Source organism: Taudactylus pleione, unplaced genomic scaffold (assembly GCF_031769625.1).
Source record: "Taudactylus pleione unplaced genomic scaffold, aTauple2 ptg001041l, whole genome shotgun sequence".
Classification (NCBI taxonomy): domain Eukaryota; kingdom Metazoa; phylum Chordata; class Amphibia; order Anura; family Myobatrachidae; genus Taudactylus; species Taudactylus pleione.
Genome location: NW_028285442.1, coordinates 1817900 through 1843821, shown reverse-complemented (window position 1 = coordinate 1843821; position 25922 = coordinate 1817900).

Below are 25922 nucleotides of genomic sequence, written 5' to 3'. Positions count from 1 at the left end.
CTGTAAATGTATAAACCTTTATTATCTGAATATTTTTTGTGAATAAATATTATTTGAATCAATTGTTATTTGATTTATTTATTTATGTCCTCTAAATATAAAGCACTGTGATCACCATCCGCTCCAAAATTATGTTTATAAGTGCTTTCCAGCACAATTCTGCCAAATGAATGATGGTAATCCTGCTGCTATCAAGTTGTTACAAAATATAGCAACCTTGATTCACTCTGCAGAGTTAATAACAACGTATCAGTCTATCTCTGCTATGCAGATAGTAACATAGTTTGTATATCAATCAGTAGTGTCACTATCCATTTATATTTCAATTATTTATTTCATTCTTATGATGCCAAATAACATGCCCTCAAATGCATATCAATCTATTTATGACATATGCCACCAACAGTTATAGAATGATGTAAATGCAGCGTGTATATGAACAGTGCTTCTAAGTACTACAGGACCTCAAGAACATATGTATATTTTTCATTGATCATCGATGCCGCACAGCATCAAGTCAGGCACATTAAATACATATGGTACTTTTGAAAATATCCAGATAAATTGATTCATCCACACAATAATTCCAGTGAATGATGTTCTATCTAATTATATCTCTTATTAATATTAAATGTATAACAAGGTTTATAGATTAAATGTGGTCACATTAAATACTGCAAAGCAGCGTATATGTGTGTGAAACACATTGAATCAATACTATATGGACAATATCAGTTGTTAAATCACATCCATATTTACTATTACTCATAGATGTCACAAAATGATCAGACAGCGTACATATCCACTAGGTATATCACAACAGTGCTTATGAGTGCCACCGTTTTAATGTATATAGTGTTTGCAATGCTGTCACACCTAAATTGATTTGATGTATATGCTGCTAAATACACTTCATATGGTGATCCTCAATGTTATAAGACTGTCTTTTGTCTCATTATTTATTCATTAATGATAAGATTGTCATTCACTGTCTCATAAATGAGGACACTCTTTTTGATTTATATTGAGTAACAGATCGATATATATATTTACAAAGCACATTAAATCAGTGCTTATCAATGCCACAATTAATCAAACAGTATATATGTTTTCTCATGGCACATTAAATTAGTGCTCCTAGACGCCGCAGAAACATGCATATATTTGCAGAGCACATTACATTAGTGCTTATGGACGCCACAATGTGAATCATATAATACTTCTGATGATATCAGACATAGGTAGACATAGTTTGTAATTAACGGAGGTTGCTGCTCAAACTGCGTGTAACCGATAAGTAAAAATCGGCATTGTTTTTTAACATAAAGTGAACGGGGCCCTCAGCATAGACCCGATGCGCATTTCGCCTATGGCTTTGTCAAGGAATCACTGAGACAAAAGACAGTCTTATAACATTGAGGATCACCATATGAAGTGTATTTAGCAGCATATACATCAAATCAATTTAGGTGTGACAGCATTGCAAACACTATATACATTAAAACGGTGGCACTCATGAGCACTGTTGTGATATACCTAGTGGATATGTACGCTGTCTGATCATTTTGTGACATCTATGAGTAATAGTAAATATGGATGTGATTTAACAACTGATATCGTCCATATTGTATTGATTCAATGTGTTTCACACACATATACGCTGCTTTGCAGTATTTAATGTGACCACAATTAATCTATAAACCTTGTTATACATTTAATATTAATAAGAGATATAATTAGATAGAACATCATTCACTGGGATTATTGTGTGGATGAATCAATTTATCTGGATATTTTCAAAAGTACCATATGTATTTAATGTGCCTGACTTGATGCTGTGTGGCATCGATGATCAATGAAAAATATACATATGTTCTTGAGGTCCTGTAGTACTTAGAAGCACTGTTCATATACACGCTGCATTTACATCATTCTATAACTGTTGGTGGCATATGTCATAAATAGATTGATATGCATTTGAGGGCATGTTATTTGGCATCATAAGAGTGAAATAAATAATTGAAATATAAATGGATAGTGACACTACTGATTGATATACCAACTATGTTACTATCTGAATAGCAGAGATAGACTGATACGTTGTTATTAACTATGCAGAGTGAATCAAGGTTGCTATATTTTGTAACAACTTGATAGCAGCAGGATTACCATCATTCATTTGGCAGAATTGTGCTGGAAAGCACTTATAAACATAATTTTGGAGCGGATGGTGATCACAGTGCTTTATATTTAGAGGACATAAATAAATAAATCAAATAACAATTGATTCAAATAATATTTATTCACAAAAAATATTCAGATAATAAAGGTTTATACATTTACAGACATAATAGTAGACGTTCTGAGAGGAAGAATATAAGTCTGCCATTTGGTGACGGAGCCCTTGGCATATCATTTTTAAACTTCATTTCTTTCTTTAATCTTTAATTTTAATACTTCGCCATTTATGAATCTTTAGAGGGACTATTTTAATCAATTATTAATAAAAGTTAATTTTTAAGAATTATTACTTAATTCTCAACTAGTGCACCCATATACTACTACTTTTTTGTTTGTTTGTTGTATGTATAATTAATAGTAGTAGGTAGCACCCCCTTGGTGTATTTAATATTATTAATACAGAATATTTATTTTGCATTTACAAGGTGGTTGTTGAGCTAAATCTGTGCGGTGCTTTGTGTTTTTCATGGAATCGTGATTATTGTAAGGGAGCTGCTTCAGAAAGCTAGAGATGTAATGTCTGGGGAAGGTAAATTGGCAATATAATTATGGAAGTACTGAAGATCTACAGCATGCAATGTTGCTGTCTAATATTGATCAATAATATATGTACTAGACACACACTGATGTATCAAGATTAGAAATTTTTTTTTTATTTAATCCAATAGTATTTAATAATTACATGAACATATAGGAAACATGAAACAAAGGAAAATAAAGAAGCAAAGTATTTAAATACATAAAGTCAATGTAAACTATGCATTATCTTCCATGCATGCAAACAATGCAATTGATGGTGAGGGGTTGTGAATGGGGGATAAGATGACAAATAGCTGGGAACACTATGGTCACTAATCTTCTCTGTTGATAATTAGACTGACTGAGAATTCTGATTGATGTTAGTGTGTCAGATTTGCGGCGTCCCGCTGTCTGACTGGATGAAGTATTGAAAGTTAGTGGTGATGTATATGAGAGTGGTGCCCCGGGGTATTCTTCCTAGGGCAGGAGTACGGCTCAAGTCTGGGTGTGCAAGGTAGGAGGAAGGCCTTAAAGGTGATGTGGACCCCCCTGTACAGAGCACTACACTGGCGCTTGGCCTGGGCGTTCCAGAACAGCACCAGTGAATGCGCTGGAGGCAGGTAACAACCACGTCCGAGAAGTGGATGTAACGGTGTGGGCTCTCACGGAGCTTGCTGCCGTTGATCCTCTCCTAATACGGCACTTACCTCCCCTTGCGTGTCCCAGATGGCCGCTCCTGTCCCTTGCCGGCTAGCGGTGTCTTCAGTCTCCATCTCTCGTCTCTGCCTCCGTCTTCTGTCTTCAGCACGCAAGCGCTGCCTGAAGTCACGTGGTAGCAATCCGGATGAGTGTAGTGAAAGGATTCAGGCTTGTAAGAATAAGTCCAAAAAAACTTGTGAGAATTCTTCTGTCTGTCTCGTGTAGATGCTGTGGGTCTCCAACGCGTTTCAGCTTTCGCCTTTCTCAAGGAGCATCATATTATACTAATCTTAGCTATTGTTGCATTCTCTTGGAGTCCTTTAGGTGCAAATATTTCTGCTTTCTCTTTTTAGGGCTTTGCTGCCTAAATTGTCATCCGTGGTCCCTGTCAAGAAAAGACCTGGCAGTACCTGAGGCCATGGTCTCCATTCCAACAAAACACCTGGCAGTATCTGAGGTCATGATCTTAATGCCAAATAAACACCTGACAATAACTGCGGCCATGATCCCTATGCCAATAAAACACCTGGCAGTACCTGAGGCCTTGGTCCCTATGCCAAAAAAAACACCTGGCAGTACTTGAGGCCATGGTCTCTATGCCAAGAAAACACCTGGCAGTACCTAAACCCATGGTCCCTATGCCAAGAAAACACCTGGGAATACCTGAGGTAAGTGCTATCAGTGTCATTGGGGTTACTTACCTTTTCCTTATGTCCTAGTATTTATATATCTTTGTCATACAATGTAATGCTTATTACACCGACATTTACATCTTATATTACTCCACAAGTGTCACAATTTATACACAATATGAGAAAGGAAAAATAGGTTTCTTGTAATATAAATGATCTTGCAAAATCTAGTCCATTATAATTGTAAATTAAATAAAAATAATTGGTAGTGAACAAGTCCATGGTCGCGATTCAATTCAAAGCGATGATGAATAGCCGTGGGAGGGAGTTCCCAGAGCTTTTCCATTTCTGGGGGTGCGAGGAGAAATCCAACAAAAGTGAGCTAACAGCCTTGCGCCTGCACTTTAGTCAGAGAATGCCGGTTCTCGCGACTAAACACCCATGTTAAGTGGTTAGCACCGCCAATCTCTGACTTAACAGTGCACTGAATTGAATCGCGGCCAATAAGACAAGCTAAATATATAAAACTAAGAAATGTGATCAAAGGCATGAAAAACCTCCAGATAAAACTAGTAAAACAAATATATTCCAATTATATATAATATACCTAGTCATCCATTGTAGTATTATATAATTAAATACTGAAATTCAGTTAGAAATCCAACTGCCAATTAAAATATGTCATAAAAGCTACACCTGTGGTATTACATGTCTGTGTGAGGACACGTAGGTTACCCATCCATAATCTCCTGTCTCCCTGTTTTCTCTGAGTGTGCCAGTGCCCAGTAAGTAACTCTCTGCTATCCAACCTTCCTCCCGCAGGTGAAGGCGCACCATCTGAGTCTGGCCCACAAGATCCCTGGGGGTGCCAGAAAAATCAATGTACAGCTGAAATTCGTCTCCCAGGTATTCTTGTACCATGTAATTAAAAGTTTAAGGGACCTATTCATCAAATGATACAAGGCCCGGTAACCATGCGGAAATGCTAGTTTCTTCATATTTAAGTTACCGGGCCATTCTTCATCATCAGGGGTCTGATAAGACCCCCTTGGTATTCAACAAACTCCAAAAACTGAAAGATGGTGCTTGTTCTTAGAAGCAAACTCTAAAAACTTTCAGTTTTCGGAGTTTGCTGAATATCAGGGGGCTCCGTTTGGCATGGGCGCCGCCATTTTGCCTTCTGGCCATGTAATGCGGCTGGCCAATCCTGGTGAGTCACATGTTCCCTCCGGCCAGTAACAGCACGGCATGGGGTATTTAGGAAGGTTCCATGCCTTCCTTCTTTGCCAGTGCAACGTGTATCTCAGCCTAGCTGAGAGGGAGTTCTCTGTGCTTATCCTGTTCCTGTGAATTGCTGTCTGCCAGTCTGCCTGTTAGCTCCTAGCTTCCGCTGGACTACCCCGCTTCCTCCACCACCCTTGCCCATACCTGAGTGCCTGAGCCTGCTGACATCCTGCTCATTTGCCTTGGTTCACTACCTGCATACCTGGCTTATTATTTCCTGCATCACTACCTGCATACCTGGTTGATTATTCCAGTCTCACTACCTGCACACCTGGACAGTTCTAATTGTTTCTACTTGGACATTAACCCATTACTCCCACCACAGAACTCTAGTGCACGTTTATATATACCTGGACTTTTATTTACTGCCATATTTTATGTCTACTCAAGCACGTATTAAAAAACCTAGTTTTATATTCAAACCCACTTCTGTGATCACTCCTGCTACCACCCCGGGTCCACAAACAACCCAGAACATAACAGTTTGCACTGGCCCTATGGAGCCGGCCACGGATCAGGAGTCAAGAGTGGATTTGTTCTGGTGCATTTCTGGTCGTTTAGAAAATCTGGAAAACATACAGCATCAGATGGCTCAATTTTTGCAAGAGATGTCTAAGCGACAAAATAGTTTGCAAACTTCCTTTTCTACCCATGGAGTCCCGTCAACTACATCCGCATCAGCGTCTGGGAATACAGGAGGCAGATCATCTCCCCGCTTACATCTTCCTTTACCAAGTAAACTTGACGGCAACCCTAAACTCTGCCGAGGATTCCTAAATCAGTGTGACATACATTTTACCATGCAGCCTGACAACTTTCTAACTGCAAGAACTAAAGTGGCTAATATAGTCTCTCTGTTATCCGGCCGGGGCTTGAAATGGGCTTCCCCACTCTGGGAGCGCTTAGATCCGCTGCTGGATAATTACGCAGGCTTTGTGTCATCCTTCAGGAGGAATTTCGATTAACTTGGGCGTACTGTATCAGCATCATCAAACATCATGACACTGAGACAAGGGGTCTGTCCTGTCAGTCAATATGCCGTGCAATTTCAGATTTTAGCATCAGAGTTCAAATGGAATGAGGAAGCTCTCACCTCGGCCTTCTGGTATGGGTTGTCAGACCGACCTAAAGGATGATCTAATCACTTGAGAACTTCCTACTAATCTGAACGACATGATTTAGTTGTGTATCAAAGCTGACCTACGCTTCAAGGAACGTCAGGCTAAAAAACACAGAACTGACTGGCAAAGGTCATTTGCCCCCTCCATTTCCACCTGTCCCATTCCTTCTCCTACTGAAGAGGAGCCTATTCAGGTGAATCATACACACCTCTCCAAAGAAGAACATCAGAGAAGAATGCAAAAGAACCTCTGTCTGTACTGCGGAGAGTCCGGTCACCTGCTGATCTCCTGCCCCCGTAAACCGGGAAATGCCAAATCCTAACTGACCCTGGAGACATCAAGTTAGGAGTTATGAGCCTGTCTCCAAATATTAAAGATTTCACGATTACCCTAGCTTTAGATTTTAAACCCAAACCTGTCTTTGATACTGCTCTACTTGACTCGGGAGCAGCCGGAAATTTCATAGCGTCTAGTTTCATAGATAAATTTCAGATTCCTTGTTTGTCTCTTAATCATGCCATCTCTCTGACCTCTATAGACGGACATCCTCTAACTAACGGGATAGTCACCAAGGAGACTCAACCAGTATTGGTCTGAATTGGGGCACTTCATTCTGAGTCCTTAAAATTCCTGGTGATATCAGAGGCCTCCCAAGAAATTATTCTTGGTCTACCTTGGTTGCGTCAACATAATCCGAGGATTGATTGGAGTTCTATGCAGATTCTTTCATGGGGTATGGACTGTCAGAAATCCTGTCTTCCAAAAATTCAACCTGTAAGAAAGACAGTTTCATTAGTTTCTTCTGCCATTCTTAAGGAATATCAGATGTTCACCGACGTGTTCTCTGAGCAGCAAGCAAATATCTTACCTCCTCATAGGGAATGGGACTGTCCAATTGATTTGATACCTGATAAGATACCACCTCATGGTCGTACCTATCCGCTATCCTTGCCTGAGACTCAAGCCATGACCAAGTACATCTGGGACAACCTGGCTAAGGGGTTAATTCGCCCCTCTACTTCACCTGTCGGAGCTGGGTTTTTCTTCGTTGGCAAGAAGGAAGGTGGTTTAAGACCATGTATCGATTATCGAGGCCTTAACGACATTACTGTAAAGAATTGATACCCTCTTCCCCTGATTACTGAGTTGTTTGATAGGGTCAAGGGCTCTGTTATTTTTTCTAAATTAGATCTGACAGGGGCTTACAATCTCATTCGTATTCGAGCTGGCGATGAATGGAAGACCGCTTTTAATACCAGAGATGGACATTTCGAATATTTAGTAATGCATTTTGGATTGTGCAACGCCCCTGCTGTCTTTCAGAGTTTCGTTAATGAGATTTTCCGGGATCTGTTATATGTTTCAGTTGTTGTCTATCGGGACGATATACTGATTTTTTCACCCTCTGTGGCTAAACCTCAAGAACATGTTAAAGAAGTTTTGACCCGTTTGAGAGAAAAACACCTTTACTGCAAACTGGAGAAGTGTGTCTTTGGAGTGCCCACTGTACCTTTTCTCGGCTACGTTATTTCTGGCTCCAGTTCGGAAATGGACCCCAAGAAGGTACAAGCAATTCTGGATTGGACCCGACCTTAGACACTGAAAGCCATCCAGAGATTGTTGTGCTTTGCCAATTATTATAGATGCTTCATTAAGGGTTTTTCTATATTGCTGGCTCACATTACAGCCTTGACCCGCAAAGGTGCTAATCCTGCCCAATGATCACCTGAGGCAGAGTCTGCTTTTCATCTTCTAAAACAGGCCTAAATCTCAGCATCAGTTCTTCGACAACCAGATCTGGACAGGCCTTTTTTGTTTTAAGTAGACGCATCATCTGAAGCTGTGGGAGCAGTCCTGTCTCAACGTTTTGAGGACAATCGAGTTCATCCTTGTGGGTTCTTTTCTAAAAAATTCTCACCTGCCAAAAGGAACTACGCCATAGGTGAGCAAGAACTACTAGCTGTAAAGTTGGCGTTTAAGGAATGGAGATATTTACTAGAAGGTGCTAAGTTTCCATTTACTGTATTTACGGACTATAGAAATCTCCTATTTCTCAAAAACCTTCAATGTGTGAGTCCTCGTTTAGCCCGCTGGGCAATATTCTTTGCCAGGTTTCAGTTCACCCTGACCTTCCGGTCTAGAGAACTTAATCAGAAGGCTGATGCCCTATCGAGATCTCTCCTCTGTGATGATCAATCTGAAAATCAAAGCAATACCCCTGTCTTGGAATCAAGAGTTTTCGCCACATTACAGGTTCAGCCTCCTACAGGAAAATCGTTTGTGGCCCCGGAATTAAGGAAGCGGCTTCTCACTTGGGTACATTCCTCTCGCTTCACAGGGTACTCAGGCACTCGGAAGACTTTGGAGTTCCTGAAAAGCCACTATTGGTGGCCCTCTATGAAGGCAGTTATAATGGATTTTATCTCTTCCTGCTCCTCCTGTGCCCAGCATAAATCATCATGACAAGCTCCAGCTGGGGAATTGCTTCCACTACCCACTCCATCACGTCCATGGACTCATCTCTCCATGGATTTCGTCACAGACCTGCCAGTCTCTCAAGGCTTCAATACTATCTGGGTTGTAATAGACTGATTCTCTAAGATGGTCCACTATATACCTTTGAGGAAGTTACCTTCTGCTCCTGACCTGGTACAGTTGTTCGTCAAACACATATTTCATCTTAATGGCCTTCCTGCTGAAATTGTCTCTGACCGTGGTGTGCAGTTTACTGTAAAATTCTGGAGGGCTTTGTGTTATGTTCTTCAAGTGAAATTAAACTTTTCCACGGCCTACCATCTGCAAAGCAATGGCTCCACCAAGAGAGTTAATCAAGATCTAGAGACTTTCATAGGAATTTTTATGACATCTTCCCATGACAATTGGGCTGCCTTGCTGCCGTGGGCAGAGTTTGCACATAATGCTTCCTACCACTCGTCAACTAACCAAACGCCATTTCAGGTTGTTTATGGCCTTCATCCTCGTGTTCCCGAATTCCGAAGCCTGCCTGTTTTTGATGTTCCGGCCGTGAAGGACACGGTGCAGAATTTTGCTGCCATCTGGACTCAAGTACGGTCTGATTTGCTGAAGGCATCCTCTTGCTATAAGACCCAGGCCAATAGGAAACGTAGAATAGTTCCACGCATGCAAGTTGGAAGCCAAGTGTGGTTGGAAGCCAAGTGTGGTTGTCCACCCGAAATCTTCATATGAGAGTTCCTTCAATGAAAGTTGCACCACGCTTCATTGGTCCCTTCACCATAACAGAAGTCATTAATCCAGTGGCCTATCATCTACAGTTACCCCATACCTAAAAATCCCTAATTCCTTCAATGTTTCCTTATTAAAGCCCCTAGTTCTGAATAGGTTCCACAGTGCTGTACCGGCTTCTCCTCGAGTCCAGACGGAGAGAGGAGTTGAGTTTGAGGTCACCCAGGTCTTGGACTCTTGTCTACGCAGAGGTCATCTACAGTATTTGCTAGACTGGAAAGGTTACAGTCCAGAGGAACGTTGCTGGACCGATGCTCGTGATGTCCACGCTCCCACGCTCATCAGGAGATTTCATTCTGCCCATCCGGAGAAGCCTGGTGAGTGTCCTGAGGCCACCCCAAAAGGGGGGGTACTGCCACGACCAGGGTATTTCAGCATGGCACTAGGCAGGTAGGCAGGTGTTACCTGTGAGGTCGTTGTGGCACGGGCTGTCTGGTGGCGGAGCTGGTGTCTGGTGGGGGGCTTTGGCTGCGCGCATTGTTGTGCGGGCCTGTTGTCACTCTGCACTGGTAAGGCCTGGCGGTGTCTCCGTTCCATTTGGCATGGGCGCCGCCATTTTGCCTTCTGGCCATGTGATGCGGCTGGCCAATCCTCATGAGTCACATGTTCCCTCTGGCCAGTAACAGCACGGCATGGGGTATTTAGGAAGGTTCAGTGCCTTCCTTCTTTACCAGTGCAACATGTATCTCAGCCTAGCTGAGAGGGAGTTCTCTGTGCTTATCCTGTTCCTGTGAATTGCTGTCTGCCAGTCTGCCTGTCAGCTCCTAGCTTCCGCTGGACTACCCCGCTTCCTCCACCACCCTTGCCCATACCTGAGTGCCTGAGCCTGCTGACATCCTGCTCATTTGCCTTAATTCACTACCTGCATACCTGGCTTATTATATCCTGCATCACTACCTGCATACCTTGTTGATTATTCCAGTCTCACTACCTGCACACCTGGACAGTTCTAATTGTTTCTACTTGGACATTAACCCATTACTCCCACCACAGAACTCTAGTGCATGTTTATATATACCTGGACTTTTATTTACTGCCATATTTTATGTTTACTCAAGCACGTATTAAAGAAGCTAGTTTTATATTCAAACCCGCTTCTGTGATCGCTCCTGCTACCACCCCGGGTCCACAAACCCAGAACATAACATACACATAGGTTACCCATCCATAATATCTTGTCTCCCTGTTTTCTCTAAGCGTGCCAGTGCCCAGTAACTTACTCTCTGCTTTTTACCCTTCCTCCTGCAGGTGGAGAGGAACCATGTTTGTGCCCCCCACAAAATCCCTGAGGCTGCAAGAGAAGACAAAGTGCAGCTGAAAGATCCTCATCCTCCAGGTAGTTTTGTATCTTATAATGAAAAGATTGAGGAGTTGGTTTATCATATTTGTGCATTAACTATCTGCATCACCACTTATCACAGCAATACATATTGTAGTTACCCCTCAAGTTACCATGATGGGTGGTTGGGAGGTGTGTACATATGCTGGTCTTTACAGTTGCAGATTAGGCAAAGGAAGCAACTGACCTAGGAACAATAGGAACAAATAAGGGTTTACATGGGTTTACACTTCCAAACTATATTCCATTGACTAACTGACTCAAAACGTATACCAGACATAGTAGTAACTGTACTATTTCTATGTTCTTTTCCATAGAGCCAGCCCATAAGGACCATAAGGACAAAGCACCCAGTTCCAGTAACACTGGTCCTAAGAGACGCTCTGAGTAAATACTTTGTACAGATATCACATGAACAATAACAATATAATTTATGGATAGAAATGTAAAATGATGAAAATTACTGTAATTTATAGATAAGAATAGATTGTGATGAAGTATTTTTTTTAGCTGTTACTATATAAATGTTAATCATAATACACCATAATATGTAGCTATGGGTACATTACTATATTGTATTAATCTTAGCTTTTGTTACATTCTCATGGAGTCCTTTAGGTGTAAATGTATCTGTTTTCTCTTTTTAGGGCTTTGCTGCATAAAATGCACCCTGTGGTCCCTATGTCAAGAAAACACCTGGCAGTAGCTGAGGCCATGATCTCTATGCCAAAAAAACACCTGGCAACACCTGAGGCCATGATCCCTATCCCATGAAAACACCTGGCAGTACCTGAGGCCGTGGTCCCCATGTAAAAAAAAACACCTGGCAGTACCTGAGGCCATGATCCCTATGCCAAGAAAACACCTGGCAATACCTGAGGTAAGTGCTTTCAGTGTTATTGTGGTTACTTACCTTTTCCTTTATATCCTAGTATTTATATATCTTTGTCATACGATGTAATGCTTATTACACTGACATTTACATCTTATAATGTAATGCTTATTACACTGACATTTACATCTTATATGTTGTAAATAAAATAAAAATAATTGGTAGTGAACAAGTCCATGGCCGCAATTCAAATCAAAGTGATGATGAATAGCCCAGGGAGGGAGCAACCAGAGCTAATCAATTCAGCCTGATGTTTGGCCCGACTAAAGGATTTCTTCTCGCACCTTCCTGGGGGTGCTAGGAGAAACCCGACAAAAGTGCGCTAACAGCCTTGCGGCCGGCACTTTAGTCGTGAGTCAGTTCTCGCGACTAAACACTCATGTTAAATTGCGAGAACAGCCATTCTCCGACTTAACAGCGCGCTGAATTGAATTGCAGCCAATAAGATAAGCTAACTATACAAATGTGAACAAAGGCATGAAAAACCTCCAGATAAAACTAGTAAAACTAATTTGTTCCAATTATATATAATATATCTAGTCATCCATTGTAGTATTATATAATTAAATACTGAAATTCTATTAGAAATTCAGCTGCCAATTAAATTATGTTAGAAATGTCTACTACAGTCTCAATCAGTCATAAAAGCTACACCTGTGGTATTACATGTCTGTGTGAGGACACATAGGTTACCCATCCATATGCTTCTGTTTCTGAGTGTGCTAGTGCCCAATAAGTAACTCTCTGCTGTTACCCTTCCTCCTGCAGGTGAAGGCGCACCATCTGAGTCTGGCCCACAAGATCCCTGAGGGTGCCAGAAAAATCAATGTTCAGCTGAGACTCGTCCCCGAGGTATTCTTGTACCATGTACTTAAAAGTTTAAGGGACCTATTCATCAAATGATACAAGGCCCGGTAACCATGCGGAAATGCTAGTTTCTTCATATTTAAGTTACCGGGCCATTCATCATCAGGGGTCTGATAGGAACCCCCTGGTATTCAGCAAACTCTGGCACTTGTTCTTGGGAGCAAACTCTAAAAACTTTCAGTTTTCGGAGTTCGCTGAATATCAGGTGGTCCATTTGGGACCCCTGATGATAATGAATAGCCTAAATATATGGAAACTAGCGTTTCTGCATGGTTATTGGGCCATTTATCGGTTGATGAATAGGCCCCAGTGTGAAGACACGTAGGTTACCTATCCATAATCTCCTGTCTCCCTGTTTTCTCTGAGTGTGCCGGTTCCCAGTAACTTAAACTCTCTGCTGTTTACCCTCCTCTTGCAGGTGGAGAGGAACTGTGTTTGTACCCCCCACAAAATCCCTGAGGCTGCAAGAGAAGATAAAGTGCAGCTGAAAGACCCTCATCCTCCAGGTAGTTTTGTATCTTATAATGAAAAGATTGAGGAGTTGGTTTATCACAGTTGTGCATTAACTATCTGCATCACCACTTATCACAGCAATACATACTGTAGTTACCCCACAAGTTACCATGCTGGGTGGTTGGGAGGTATGTACATATGCTGGTCTTTACAGTTACAGATTAGGCAAAGGAAGCAACTGACCCAGGAACAATAGGAACAAATAAGGGTTTACATTTCCAAACTATATTCCATTGACTGATGCAAAACATATACCAGACATAGTAGGACCTGTACTATTTTGATATTCTTTTCCACAGAGCCAGCCCATAAAGACAAAGCGCCCAGTTCCAATAACACTGGTCCTAAGAGACGTTCTGAGTAAGTACTTTGTGCAGATATCACATGAACAATAAGTAACAATATGATTTATGGATAGAAATGTAAAATGATGAAAACTACTGTAATTTATAGATAAGAATAGATCATTCTGAAGTATTTTTTTTAGCTATTACTATATAAATGTTAATCATAATACACCATAATATGTAGCTATGGTTACATTATTATATTGTACTAATCTTAGCTATTGTTACATTCTCATGGAGTCCTTTAGGTGCAAATGTGTCTGTTTTCTTTCTTTAGGGCTTCGCTGCAGAAACTGCCCCCTGTGGTCCCTATGCCAAGAAAACACCTGGCAGTACCTGAGGCCATGGTCCCCATGCCAAGGAAACAGTGGGCAGTACCTGAGGCCGTGATCCTCATGCCAAGAAAACACCTAGCAGTACCTGAGGTAAGTGCTTTCCGTGTCAGTTTGGTTACTTACCTTTCCCTTTATGTCCTAGTATTTATATATTTCTTTGTCATACAATGTAATGCTCATTACACTGACATTTACATCTTATATGTTGTAGATGAAATAAAAATAATTGGTAGTGAACAAGTCCATGGCCACGATTCAAATCAAAGCAATGATGAATAGCCCTGGGAGGGAGCTATCAGAGCTGTTCAATTCAGCCTGATGTTGGCCCAACTAAAGGATTTCTTCTCGTACCCTCCTGGCTGGCACTTTAGTTGGAGAATGGCAATTCTCACGACTAAACAACCATGTAAAGTCACGAGAACCTCATTCTCCAACTTAAAAGTGCGCTAAATTGAATCACGGACAATAAGATAAGCTAAATATACACTAAGAAATGTGAACAAAGGCATGAAAAACCTCCAGATAAAACTAGTAAAACAAATATATTCCAATTATATATAACATATCTAGTCATCCATTGTAGTATTATAGAATTAAATACTGAAATTCTATTAGAAATTCAGCTACCGATTAAATGATGTTAAACCAATGTTCAGCTGAGACTCGTCCTCCAGGTATTTTTGTACCATGTAATTAAAAGTTTAAGGGGTCTGTTTATCATAGTTGCGGACTAACAATCTGCATCACAGCTTATCACAGCCATACAAATTATAGTTACTCCACAAGTTACCATGCTGGGACATGTGTACATATGCTGGTGTTTACAGCTGTGCAATATTCATAAAAAAGACTGCCTTGGGGTATGCTGTAATGGAGGAGTGTATATTACATAGGACTGGAATACAGATTAGGCAAAGGAAGCGACTGACCTGGGAACAAATAGAGGTTTATACTTACAAGATATAATCCATTGAATAACTGATGCACAACATATACCAGTAACCAGACAAAATTGTAACTGTACTATTTCTGTATTATTTTCCATAGGGCCGGACTGGAAGGAGACCAGGCTCAGGACCTGATTCAGACCAGCTCGTGAGCGCCGAGCGCTCGCAAGCGGGTCGATGGTGCCCAAGTGCGCATGCGCACGACGAAGGCGGCTGTCGTGCGCATGCGCGAGACCCGAATAACGATGGCCAAGCCGTCATTAAGGGTCTCGCACCAAAGGGGGCGTGCTGTCGATGGTGATTGACAGCATGCCCCCTTTGGTGGGCGTGCCGGGGCGTGGCTGGCCAGACGGAGGCGTTCCCATGGGAACGCCTACCGTCTGGGTCCGGCCCCACTGACATTACTAGTGATGTCAGTGGGAGTGCTTTTGGCTCTGATAGAGCCAAAAGCACTCCTGGGCTTGCGGCAGCGAGAGGCTACTGCAGGGTCTCGTCGCAAGCCGATGGTCGCGATGGCCATGACCATCGCAACCATCATCATGGCCACTCGCTATAGCTGTGGGTGGTAACCCACAGCTATGCAAGCGGCCAGGAGGCCGCTCCAAAAGGTTGGAAGGACAGCCCTGATACAGAGAGAGCGCTCTGTCAGAGCGTCTGGCTCTGAATCAGGGCCTCAGTTCCAGGGACATTGGGCCTCATTCAGAGGCAGTCGGAGGATGCAAGCGGTCGCTCAGAAACTAGGCGGCCGCTTGCATCCTGACCGGCCGCCTCTGTTTCGGTCGTTAGGCTGTGGGTTTACACCCACAGCTCTATCGACCGCTAGGGTGATGGTCGCGATGGTACGACGAGACCCTAGGGTAGGGTCTCACTTGTCGTAAGCCCCGGAGAGCTTCTGGCTCTGTCAGAGCCGGAAGCTCTCCACTGACATCACTAGTGATGTCAGTGGGGCCTCCCCCAAACGGCAGGCATTCCCATGGGAACGCCTCCATTTGGGCTGCCACCCCCCCTGCCCGCCTTCCAAATGGGGCGAGCTGTCAATCAACATCGACAGCTCGCCCCCTTTGGAAAGAGACCCGCTACGACCGGCACTGTCGGTCGTAGCGGGTCTCACGCATGCGCACGAAGGAGCCGGCTCCCTCGTGCGCATGCACACTGGACAAACATCGAGGCGGCCGTGTGGTCGTAGACCGTATGGCCGCCTCTGAATGAAGGCCATTGTGCTTATGAGATGCACGTACGTACTTTGTGCTGATATCACATGAACAATATGTAATAATGGGAATTATGGATAAAAATTTAACATAATGAAAAATAGTGTTAGTTATAGAGACGAATAGATTATTCGGAAATATTTTTAGCTAGTGCTATTTAAATGTTCATCATGTACCATAACAGGGCCGTAACTAGGATGTAACATGCCCTGAGGGTGGAACCGGCTGCCTGACGCAATCTCTATATGCCACTGGGCGCCCCCTGCTATGTATTAGTAGCGGTGCGCCTGGCTATTTTACTGTAGCTGCACCCCTGCCTGTCACTCTCAGGTTGCTCCGCCTCCTGACCCATCTGCAGGGACGGGAGAGATGTCATGACGTCTCCTCAGCTCCCACAGTTCCAAGAGAAGCTGTTCGCTGGAAATTGGAACATGGGCGTGCAGGAGACAGCGGCAGGACCGTGACAGGTCCGGCACCAGTATCCTACATAGAAGGGCCCAGTGTGAGTGTCACTTTGACACACTAGACTCCAGTGCACAGTCACAGCAGGTAAATAGGTTACACATATCAAAGTACCCTCATACTGACAGTTATACCATTTTACCAATAGTAAAGCTAATATAAAAAATTTAAAGTATGTATGCAGCAGTTTCAGGGACTCACTGGAACCACATATAATACTATATTACTTTACACCATGGGGATATTTTTCATCTACACAACAGACTTCATGTCAGTAATCTAATCTAAGGACACTACTGCCAGCCTCTACTATTAGGGAATGGTGTCCTACAGAGAATAATATATTGTGTTCAACTGTGTTCTTCAATCTATGGGCCTGATTCACCAGAGATTGCAATACGGAGTACACACACAGTTCAACTGTGATAGCACGCTAATCCACTGCGATTGCAATGCAAACTCAGCACTACATAAAGATGCCCACTTTACCATATGCACATCCATAATACTCAGCAGAATAGCAAAACCATCGGTACAAACAAGTACCATCGGACCCATACACACACTGGCACAAGCCCTGACCTTACTCAGAAATTGCTAACAGCCACGCACGCTATGAGATCTCAGGCTACATATGACTTCACAGTGACTAATTTATGCACGCCCCTGAAACAGCATGTGAATGCACTGGCACACCAGCATTTAAAACGACCACCTCCCCGCCACCACGCACAAATGGCACTTCCTGTCAATCACTCTGTGCTGGGTCTGCGTAGCCTCTGCGATCACAGTCCTGATCGCAGTGGATGGCACGCACACTTTGATGCGTAGGCATTCACAGAATGCAACAAATCGGCCGATTGCATGTGTATTATCAACTGCGATCCAAGCTGAATCGGGCCCTATGTACTAGGGATGTGCAGGCTCGGATTAGTTTGGATTTTTCCGCCAAAAATCGGGTCTCAGAAAGAGTCAAAATGTCATCATTCCTGGATAAAAGTCCATGAAAGATGACTTTTGCCTCTTTCTGAGACCCGATTTTTGACGGGAAAAATCCAAACTTCGCAGGAAAATCCGATCTAATCCAAGCCTGCACATCCCTACTATGTACATACCGTCCAACATTTAAACACACAAAATGGGGACAAACAATATTAACAGCCAAGAGCCCCAGGACCAGACTGGTACAGTATAATTTGCCATGGCCCCTCCAGTGTTTCAAACTAACAGTAATATCAAAATATTACATGATGGGGGAGGGGGGGCACTGATGCTCCTTCTCACACAGGGCACCACAATGTCTAGTTACGGCTCAGCCATAATATCTAGTCATGGATTCCATTCATAAACTAATCTTTGTATCTCAGTAACTATCATAGAGCATATTACATTTTATTTAAATGTATTGTAATATATTTATATTTCTGTATAATAATGTAGAATAACTGATGAGTATAAAATGAGGAGGACAATGTCCCAATGAAGTGATTCAGCCTCATTAAGTTGTATAATGTTCTCATGGAGTCATTTAGGTACTATGGTGTTTTCTCTTTTAGGGGTTTGTGGCATAAATTGCCTCCGTGATCTCTATGCCAAGGAAACATCTGGCAATACCGTAAGTGCTCTCAGTGTTATTGTGTCTGCTTTCACTTTCATTATGACTTTACATTTATACAACTGTATACAACCTGGCACTGTAAACCTAGGCCTCCCCCGTAGTGCCTAAACATAGACCTCCCCCTAGTGCCTAACCCTAACCCCACTACTTACCAATGTTATTCTTATTACACTGACATTTGCATCTCATATTACTCCTCGTGTATCATAATTTATACACAATTTGGAGAAAGGAAAAATACTTTTCTTGTAATGGAAATGACCTGGCAGAAATATAGGGCCTAATTCAGACCCTCTCTCGCTGAGCGCTCGCAAGCGGGTCGATGTTGGCCCAGTGTGCATGCGCACGACGGACCCGGCTCTGTCGTGCGCATGCGCGAGGCCCGGATAGCAAGCCGTCGCTATGGGTCTCGCTACAAAGGGGGCGTGCTGTCGATGGTGAATGACAGCACGCCCCCTTTGGTGGGCATGCCAGGGGTGTGGCTGTCCAGATGGAGGCGTTCCCATGGGAACACCTACCGTCTGGGACCGGCCCCACTGGCATCACAAGTGATGTCAGTGTGAGTGCTTTTGGCTCTTGCGGCAACGAGTCCCTACCACAAGGGTCTCGTCGCAAGCCCGATGGTCTTGACCATCGCGACCATCTTCCTGGCCGCTCGCTATAGCTGTGGGTGGTCATCCACAGCTATACGAGCGGCCAGGAGGCCGCTCTACAAATGAAGAAGGATGGCCCTGATTCAGAGCGAGTGCTCTGTCAGAGCGTCCGGCTCTGAATCAGGGCCATAGTCCATTATAGTTGTAAACAAAATAAAGCAGCAGTGGACAAGTCCGTTAGATAAGCTAAATTTATAAAACTAAGAAATGTGAACATAAGCATGGAAAACCTCCAGATAAAACTCGAAAAACTGATATATTCCAATAATATATAATATATCTAGTCATTCATTATAATGTTTTAGAATGAAGCTATGCTTGTAGTAAAATATGCTCTATCTCTATTTAATTAATACTGCCCTGGAGCATATGAGAGCAGTTACCCTTCCCACCTTCCCAAATCCTTACCCTCTTCATGTCACCCCCTTGTGCCACTATTTTAATCTGTTCCCTTTTGAATGTAAGCTCTCTCTAGCAGGGCCCTCCTTCCTTTTGGTTACTATTCTAAAAAGAGTCCATTCTGGTCAGTACTATGCAGGACCCCTTCATTTAAAAATTCTCAGTCACAAATATATTGCAGATCTTAATTTCTTGATAACTGTAACTACATTAGCACGTGTGTTGCAAAAAAAAAATACATATATATATATATATATATATATATATATATATATATATATATACACAGTCAGGTGCATAAATATTGGGACATTGACATTTTGGCCTCTATTCACCACCACAATGGCTTTGAAATAAAACAAACAAGATGTGCTTTAACTGCAGACTTTCAGATTTAATTTGAGGGTAATTTGAGGGTAATTACATCCAAATCAGGTGAACGGTGTAGGAATTACAACGGTTTCTATATGTGCCTCCCACTTTTTAAGGGGCCAAAAGTAATGGGGCAAACTAAACAATCCTAAATCTAACTTTCACTTTTTAATACTTTGTTGCAGATCCTTTGCAGGCAATTACAGCCTGAAGTCTGGAATGCATAGACATCATCAGACGCTGGGTTTTATCCCTGGTGATGCTCTGCCAGGCCTCTACTGCAAATGTCTTCAATTCCTGCTTGTTCTTGGGGCATTTTCCCTTCAGTTTTGTCTTCATCAAGTGAAATGCATGCTCAATTGGATTCAGGTCAGGGGATTGACTTGGCCATTGCATAACATTCCACTTTTTAGCCTTAAAAAACTCTTTGGTTGCTTTTGCAGTATGCTTCGGGTCATTGTCCATCTGCACTGTGAAGCGCTGTCCAATGAGTTCTGAAGCATTTGACTGAATATGACCATATAATATTGCCCGAAACACTTCAGAATTCATTCTGCTGCTTTTGTCAGCAGTCACATCATCAATAAATACAAGGGAACCAGTTCCATTGGCAGCCATACATGCACCACCACTATGCTAAGCAGACCCCAATCTGGTGGCCACTATACTAAGCAGACCCCAATATGGTGGCCAGTACACTAAGCAGACCCCAATATGGTGGCCAGTACACTAAGCAGACCCCAATCTGGTGGCCAGTACACTAAGCAGACCCAAATCTGGTGGCCAGTACACTAAGCAGACCCCAATCTTGTGGCCAGTATACTAAGCAGACCCCAATTTGGTGGACAGTATACTAAGCAGATCCCAATCTGGTGGCCAGTATACTAAGAAGACCCCAATCTGGTGGCCAGTATACTAAGCAGACCCCAATCTGGTGGCCAGTATACTAAGAAGACCCCAATCTGGTGACCAGTATACTAAGCAGACCCCAGTCTGGTGATTAGTATACTAAGAAGACCCCAATCTGATGGCTAGCATATAAATCAGATACTCAATTAGGTATGTGTTGTATAAAACAGTCCCATAATCTGATAGCTCATGTATAGTAGATATCCTATTTAATAGTCTGTGCATTAAACAGGCTTCAAAGATGGGTTATTAATTTATCATCTCCACTTTATTCAGGTTCATCAGTGGGGGGTGGGATGGGACAATAAGACAAGAGGCTGGGTAGAGACCCTTTGATCCTGCATCTGTATATGCTGTTGGTTATACCAACATTGTGCTGTATTTTTGCAATTCCTGTCAATGGACATTCTAGTGGCCCATTTCTTGCAATGGAGTTGTGTGCTACACATAGATACTCTATTGAAATCTATAGGAAATTAGGCTGCGGTGGGGGGTTGGTTGGTGTTCGACTTTGGGAGGGAGGAGTTAGGGTTAAGCTACAGGAAAGGTGGGTTAGGGGTATGATACTTACCTGCATGCATCAGGATTTCAGCACCGGGATTCTGAATGTCGGCATTGCATGTGCTGGGATCGTGTATGCAACCTGTGGGAGGAAACAAAGCACCTGGGGGAAACCACACAAAGATGAGGAGGAAGATGTGGGAGAAAGTTGCAGCATTGATTTGGTAAGTGGAAACACAAGACATACACCATGTAGACTGTTTAACAGTAAATTTGACATTATTTTTGTAGTTATTAAATTCATCCTGCCATGGCACTGCCACCACACTGTCAGGTACTGGCCACAGTGATAGGGACACAGCAACAGCTGGAAGGAGGAGGTGGGGTGCCAACAGCTGGATACCGCAGTAGTCTGCGGTTTGCATCCAGCGGCTCCTGCTTTCATTGAGGTTAACGGTTGCCCTGTAGCTGCAGTGGGTGGGGGGGTATGCCGGCTTCCCGATCACTGCTGGCCACAGTGATCAGGACACAACAGCAGCCGCGGCTACCAGGAGCCAGGGTTGCTGCAACATTTGAATTCATGGCTGCACTACAGCCGCGCTGGAAGAGGGGGGTGCTGCCGGCTTGTCAATCACTGTTGATTGAGGGGAGTGCTACCGACTGTCAGTCACACTGCGAATAAATAGTAGCTGTGGGTGACTACGGTGATGGTCTGTGACGCATGTACAGTGTGACTCAGAAGCATGCGCGGTTCACTGATCGCTCAACTGCGAAAATATCGGCTTAGTGTACAACTCTGAATCAGGCCCTAAATACCCTGTGGGGCGTGACATGTTATGTGACATGACATGCTCCCTCTGGTAGGTGGCTGTCACTGTTATATGTATATACTAGGGATGAGCAGGTTCGGATTTTCGAAATCCGAACCCCCCTGAGTCCCCCCGATCTGAGCCGGGAACCGAGTCCAGCTTGAATTTTCCCATCAGACTCTGTTCCCGGAACGAGGCAAAACATCATCATCCCGCTGTCAGATTCTCGCGGATTTTGGATTTATCTAATGGTCATGTGATGGCCGCCATTTTTTATTCCGGCTGTGGAGCGTGCAGAGGGAGGGAGCTGTTGGCTACTGTTGGGTCACTGTGTTAAACAAACTTATAATAAAGTACTTATATTATATACATTACATACTGGGCTGGCTGGTTACTGTGAAGAGGGAGGGAGCTGTTGCTGACACTGACCATAGGGATTGGCTGGTTGGCTACTGTTGTCCATACACATAGGGGCTGCCTGGCTACTGTTGTCCATATAGGGGCTGGCTGTTGTCCTGTCCATAGGGGCTGGCTGGCTGTAGTGCTGTGTTGTCCAGGGGGTGCTCTGTACTTCAGGGGTGCTCTCTTCACCCACCCCCAGTGTGAAAATTGTAGCCATTGGCGTAGGTGCGCAGGGGTGCTGTGCTCCTGTCTGTCAAGGGGCTGCTGCCCAAAAATAAAAAATATTTTTACAGGGGCTGTCCTGTGTGGTGTACGCTGCCCTTCATCCAAATAATTTTTACAGGGACTGTCCTGTGTGGTGTACGCTGCCCTTCATCCAAATAATTTTTACAGGGACTGTCCTGTGTGGTGTACGCTGCCCTTCATCCAAATAATTTTTACAGGGGCTGTCCTGTGTGGTGTAAGCTGCTCTTCATCCAAATAATTTTACAGGGGCTGTCCTGTGTGGTGTAAGCTGCTCTTCATCCAAATAATTTTACAGGGGCTGTCCTGTGTGGTGTAGGGGTACGCTGCCCTTCATCCAAATAATTTTACAGGGGCTGTCCTGTGTGGTGTAAGCTGCCCTTCATCCAAATAATTTTTACAGGGGCTGTCCTGTGTGGTGTACACTGCCCTTCATCCAAATAATTTTTACAGTGGCTGTCCTGTGTGGTGTAAGCTGCTCTTCATCCAAATAATTTTACAGGGGCTGTCCTGTGTGGTGTAAGCTGCCCTTCATCCAAATAATTTTTACAGGGGCTGTCCTGTGTGGTGTAAGCTGCCCTTCATCCATATAAATTTTACAGGGGTTATTTACTCCATAAAAATAATGGAGGACAAAATTTTGGAGGATAAAATAAGGAAAGATCAAGAACCACTTCCTCCTAGTGCTGAAGCTGCTGCCACTAGTCATGATGTAGATGATGAAGTGCCATCAACGTCATCTGCCAAGGCTGATGCCCAATGTCATAGTAGAGGGCATGTAAAGTCCAAAAAGCCAAAGTTCAGTAAAATGAGCCAAAAAAATAAATTTCAATCATCTGAGGAGAAACGTAAACTTGCCAATATGCCATTTACGACACACAGTGGCAAGGAATGGCTAAGGTCCTGGCCTATGTTCATGACTAGTGGTTCAGCTTCACATGACGATGAAAGCCCTCCTTCTCCCGCTAGAAAAATGAAAAGATTTAAGCTGGCAAAAGGACAGCAAAGAACTGTGCATTCTAAGAAGATATCACAAATCCCCAAGAAGAGTCCAAATGTATTTATTTATTATCAGTTATTTATATAGCGCACACATATTCCGCAGCACTTTACAGAGAATATTTGGCCATTCACATCAGTCCCTGCCCCAGTGGAGCTTACAATCTATATTCCCTATCACATGCGCACACACATACACACTAGGGTTAATTTGTGTTGGGGGCCAATTAACCTACCAGTATATTATTGGAGTGTGGGAGGAAACCGGAGTACCCGGAGGAAACCCACGTAAGCACAGGGAGAATATACAAACTCCGCACAGGTAGGGCCGTGGTGGGAATCAAACCCATGACCTCAGTGCTGTGAGGCAGTAATGCTAACCATTACACCGTCTGTGCTGCAAATGTAGTGGCGGTTGCTGACCTTCCCAACACTGGACGGGAAGAGGTGGCTCCTTCCACCATTTACACGCCCTCTGCAAGTCCTGGAAGGAGCACCCAAAGTCCACTTGCTGATATTCAAATTGAAGATGTCACTGTTGAAGTACAAAAGGATGAGGAAATTGGTGTAGCTGGCGCTGAGGAGGAAGTTGCCGAGGAGGATTCTGATGGTGATGTGGTTTGTTTAAATCAGGCACCAAGGGAAAGAGTTGTTGGATGAAAAAGCCCATCGTCATGCCTGGGCAGGAGACCAAAAATTCCACCTCTTTGGTCTGGAAATATTTTTAGCCAAATCCGGACAACTGTCTTGCCATATGTAGCATATGTAAAGGTGTAATAAGCAGGGGTAAGGACGTTAACCACCTAGGAACATCCTCCCTTATACGTCACCGGCAGCGCGTTCATAAAAAGTTACTGTCAAGTTCAGAAACTGTGGATAAGACTGTAAGCAGTCCAGGGACACCGAAATCCCTTTGTCCTGTTGTATCCAAGCGCTTGCAAACTACATCGTCAACTCCGTCCTTGTCAATTTCCTCCTCAATCAGGATCGGATCCTTGAGGAAGATACTGTGTATCGAAACACGTTGGTGGCGGAGGACCAGTTGTGGTTTTGGAACCCTAACGGTGGCGAGTCGTTTACCGACCTGAAGTCCGGACTTTATTTAACATCTTTATCCAGGTCAGGTATATTTTTTACCACCATATGGGACTCTTTTTATGTTTTTTTAAATCTTCATATGTCATTTATAATAAAAATTATTTGGACAAGCTAAGAGGTACCAAGACCTTTTTTCCTTTTGTAGCCGAGGTTCCCCAAATTTGGTGTGAAGGTGAGAGAATGGTGGGACAGGACCTGTAAAGAAACCATTATAGGATTCAACAGAAATTGAGCCCTGTAAGTGGGGTACGTTTATATTCAAGATCTGCAGGGATAAGAATTTAGAGGAGTGTGGAAGACAAGATAAAGATACCTTTATATGTACTACATATTATTTATGACTGTGAGTTGGGGTATGCTCTTACCCAGTGTCATATAAATAAAGGAACCCAATCATTGGGGTTCATATGAATTTTGGCTATAGAAATACTACACTATGAATCTCTATATGATCTTTTGTCTTTCCGGTGATTTCATCTGAGGCTTATATTCCAGAAAAATAGAAAGGAGGAAGATCCTACTTTACATGGTTGGAAGACTCATATCTCATACTATATTAGTTAAGAATTTTTTCCTTTTTTTTAGCCATTTACTTTTATATTTCACGTGTGGCAAGTTCGAAGGGCTGGAGAACCTTGCACAACATGGAAATCATCCTCTACTGCGCTTAAGTCAGGTGCATACCCCCTCCTTTGCCTATGTCATAGTTGGATGTATAGGCTTGAATGGCCTTTTGCCGCTCCTCCATCCTCTGAAGCATATAGAGGGTTGAGTTCCACCATGTCACAACCTCTTGCTTCAGGTGATGGTGGGGCAGGTTCAAGAGTGTTTGCTGGCGCTCCAGTCTTCGGGCGCGCAGTCGCCGAATGGTGAAAGTGGCCAGAAATTTTTCGGGCCACCCAAAGCGTTTCCTGCACGCACCTGTCATTTTTCAGAAAATTCTGCACCACCAAATTTATTGTGTGAGCAAAACATGGTGCTGGAATTTGCCCAGATGTAATATTGGTGGCGTTGTCAGATATCACAAATCCCCAGGAGAGTCTAAGTGGGGTAAGCCACTGGGCGATGATTTCCCTCAGTTTCGGTGATGTGCCTCTTACTGAAATCGGTGATACACAGCGTAGCCTGCCTTGGAACGAGCTGGCGTTTCTGAGCTGTTGCTACTGGTGACGCTGCTGTTGTTGCTGCGTAAGGTGATACATCTACCCAGTGGGCTGTCACAGTCATATAGTCCTTAGTCTGCCCT